Source organism: Amblyomma mixtum, chromosome 2 (genome assembly GCF_055824585.1).
Source record: "Amblyomma mixtum isolate Tamu chromosome 2, ASM5582458v1, whole genome shotgun sequence".
Classification (NCBI taxonomy): Eukaryota; Metazoa; Arthropoda; class Arachnida; order Ixodida; family Ixodidae; genus Amblyomma; species Amblyomma mixtum.
The window spans coordinates 64,924,135-64,928,023 of record NC_143013.1 but is presented as its reverse complement, the minus strand read 5'-3'; the positions used below and the strand labels follow the sequence as shown (position 1 = coordinate 64,928,023).

Here is a 3,889-nt window from a genome sequence, read left to right as displayed (position 1 = left end):
TAGGCAGATCATTGAGGTATTCTGGAAAGACCTGTTTTCACTCTAATACGCTAACGATAATGCTATACGGACAGTGAAGCGCATACTGAAAACGATAATGCATTTTAATGGGTCGAAAGCAGCTAGGAAAAAGAGCGCCATGGCGCAAAGTGTTTTCCAGTCTACATAAGGTGGGGTCAAATACCCATTTTATCTATGGTGAAACGCTTGGAAATACCCATTTTCCAAGCGTTATCCTTCAGATAAGCCGAAAACCACATCAGGGGAAACTTTGTACCCATTGTATCACCTGTGGGCGCTAGGCGGCACTGAGGATCGAACATCGTACCTCCAGCAGCCGCTATTACACTTCAGCGGCACTGTCGCGTGGGCCTAAATAATAATTGCAATAAATGACTTTATTACCACCGCGAATGTACAGGTGCGAAGATATGTAATCGGAGCATGCTATTGAGATCTAAGTGCAATCACGCCTTGCCTATTAGAAAAGAAAAGCATCGTTTGCCCTTGAGAAAGTGTGCCAACGTCCACTAGTACCCTGCACACGGCACTGCCGAAAATTCCAGTGAGGCAACACATGAAAACTATTCGAAGACAATTGCATGCTCTGTTTACTTTTGCCAGCATCTGTACAAAGTAGTGTTGTGCACCGCCTAAACACAATATCCCTCTAATGCTTGGGGGAAGTGGACGTGGGTCTAAAGATTGTTCGCGCACTTTAATGGCTGGAGAGGAATACACCCAACTAGCCACTCTCCGTATAGGACAAGGAAAGTTAGTGGAGGCTGCCTGGTGATTTGAGGGATCCGTGTGAATATCGGTGAATGCACAGGATGTGGAACAGTATCCTGTCGGCTCCTAGTTTCGGCAACGCTGAATCGTTGCAATCAAAGTTGTGAAAAGCGCCGGTGATGGTGCACTGTACTTCATGAAGTAATTCCGTCGACGGCGGCTGACGGAACCCCACATCCTCCCCCCCCTCACACACACACACACACACACACACACACACACACGCGCGCACGCACGCACGCACGCACGCACGCACGCACGCACGCACACACACTCCAATTCGCGGCCTAACTTCTTTTCCATGATGCCACAGCCTAGAATTTAACACGCTACTAAAACACTGAAGTCTGTTTTCGTATGCGCAACAAGCTGGCAAGTATGCGCAACGAGCTTGGAACGGAAGTCAGCTCACGGTTCAGCTCGCTAACTCTTCTTTTGTTTTGTAATGGCGCCACACTATCACGCGAGCTTATTTCAAGCGCCCATTCCTTTTCCAACTGCATCCGATCCACGAAGCGCTGATATCGGCAACTACCGAGGAGTCGCCTTATCAGTCGCGCGCAACCAGAGAAATATTCCGGCGCCTCCTCGACGCGCCGCCGCACGGGAGTCGCGCATCGCCGATTGAGCGGCGAAGGGAGCAGAGAGAGAAGACAATGTAGAGGGAAATAAGAGCAGTAAAAAGGGCTCGTATCTCCGCAGCCCTTGTTATCGGCTATTCTGAGAGCAATGAAGAAAAGGAGCCATAGCGCGTTGCTTGCACTAAGCTGTCTTCCAAAACGAGTGAGGTGTAATTGATTTGTCGGACACCAGAGGGCGCCACACTACTTTTCACCTCGACTACTTAGCCAAGCGGCGTCGTTTACGTCAGTCAAGTAGCACACGACCTCGTCTGCGCATCGCACTGCTGCAGCCATCCAGCTGGTTTTCCATCTGGCGCCACGCCGAGCGACGGCTGTTGTACGGGCGCGAGGAGTCGCCAACCGCTTTGTGCGAGGGAAGACGACCCGCCGCCGGCTGCGCACGTGGCTAATTTCCGGAGAGGGCGGTTGCTACCGAGGGCGCGCCCAGAGAAAGCCTGTTTTGCCGGCAGTGAGCTCTACAACTACGGCTGCAGCGTCGTTGTTCCAGGCACAGGAGCCACGTTAGAAAACCTGCTGCGGACCGTCGGAGCGGAAGCGGATTGTTTTGCTGTGCGCTGACGCCAGCGTATTTGCCGCAGTGCGTTGCTCCTTGGCAAAGTCAGCCATGTCGTCGTATTCGGCGCTCACCGAGGTGAATTTTTATTACCCGCGTCTCCAACTCGAAGATGACCCCAAGAAACAGGCGACGGTGGAGAACATCGTGCACCCGCTAGTCTTGAACGTGCACACCACCTCCAAGATCCGTGACGTCTTCAACAGTGAGATCGAGTTGGGCTTGCAGAAGAACCCTCGGCGAGCCTCCTCGCTGCAAATGGAGAACACCTACCTTCCCGAGCTTCCTGACGGCACAGAGAAGGGTGAGTTCCTCGCGTTGGACTTGGGCGGCACCAATTTTCGCGTTCTGCTTCTCCAACTGGACCCCGAGGGTGAGAAGCAGTTTCATGTCAAGTACTACTCTGTTCCGGAACCCATAAGACTTGGACCTGGCGAGAAGCTGTTCGACTTCTTAGCTGACTGCATCCACGATTTCATGGAGACAAACAATCTGATGGGAAAGCAATTGCCCTTGGGTTTCTGCTTCTCCTTTCCTATGGTTCAGAAGGCGCTAAATGTGGGCATTCTGGTCACTTGGACGAAGAGTTTCAACTGCAGTGGGGTCGTCGGTGAGGACGCCGTTCAGATGCTCAAAGATGCGATCGACCGCCGGGGAGACATGGACATTGACATTGTTGCTGTAGTCAATGATACGACAGGCACCCTCGTCAAAGGTGCTTTTCTAGACCACGAGTGCGCTATCGGACTCATCCTGGGCACCGGCAGCAACGCGTGCTACTTGGAAAAGATCGAGAACATCGAGAAATGGGAGGGTGACAAGACTGGTATCCGCGAAGTCGTCATCGATGTCGAGTGGGGTGCATTCGGGGATAACGGTGTGCTTAACTTTATCAAGACCGAGTTTGATCGGGCCGTCGATGAGAACTCCCTTCTGGTTAATTCCTTCACCTTCGAGAAACTCTTCTCTGGCAAGTTCCTTGGCGAGCTGGTGCGCCACGTTCTGGTGAAGCTGATCCGCGAACGCGTCCTCTTCGACGGCAGGGCCTCCGAGACAATCCTCACCAAGGGCACCTTCACGACGGCCGACGTTTCCCACCTCGAAGGAGACGACGGTGAGGGTCGGGCACCCGAAATCCTGGCGAGACTGGGGTACATACGGGTCACTGCCGACGATATCGCCATTGTGCGTTACGTCTGCGGGGTTGCCTCGGCGAGAGCGGCTTTGCTTGTTTCCATTTGTCTAGCGGAACTGTTGAATCGCATGCAGAAGCCAACGGTGACGATCGCCATTGACGGTTCGCTGTACAAGCACCACCCCAGGTTCCACAGGCTGATGACCGATTTCATCACAGTACTGGCGCCAAACCGACCTTTTAAGCTGATGCTCGCGGAAGATGGCAGCGGCAAAGGAGCTGGACTGGTGGCCGCTGTGGCAGACAGGTTGCGACGTGCGAAGCAAAATGGCTACCATTAGAATTCTGTGCAGCCGTTTGGGCCCACTGTAGTATGAACAAAATCCTGTAATGTTTGCGTGTGTTGTTATCTTGTACAGTGTTACTTTGTAAATACAGATCTGTATTGCCAATTCAATGTGGTCATTTTTCATGACGCCTGGAATGTATTTGGGAGGAGCACTATGTGATTGCTCAGCGCCGCTCTGAATGTGCATTATTGTTGAAAATATTATTCCTGGTTTCATCATTCTGTTGTCATTTTGCGACAACAGTGTAAGTCTAAGTGTTTAGTGTAAGTGTAATAGTGTAATAGTGCAGCTGGTGGAAATGGGGTGTCATCGCAATTATTGTATCGTTAGTACGTCACTATGTCGGTTCCCACGTATATAACATGAGAGGTAGTGGCGGTCAATGCCTTAAACTCCTACGCGAGGGTTGCATTGC

The 3,889-nt window shown here is 51.9% G+C and overlaps 1 pseudogene; it reads left to right on the top strand.

Annotated features, from left to right (window-relative positions):
• The first annotated feature begins 1,636 nt into the window (after positions 1–1,636).
• On the top strand, positions 1,637–3,581 carry LOC149359586 (hexokinase-4 pseudogene; annotated as a pseudogene).
• Positions 3,582–3,889: the final 308 nt, after the last annotated feature.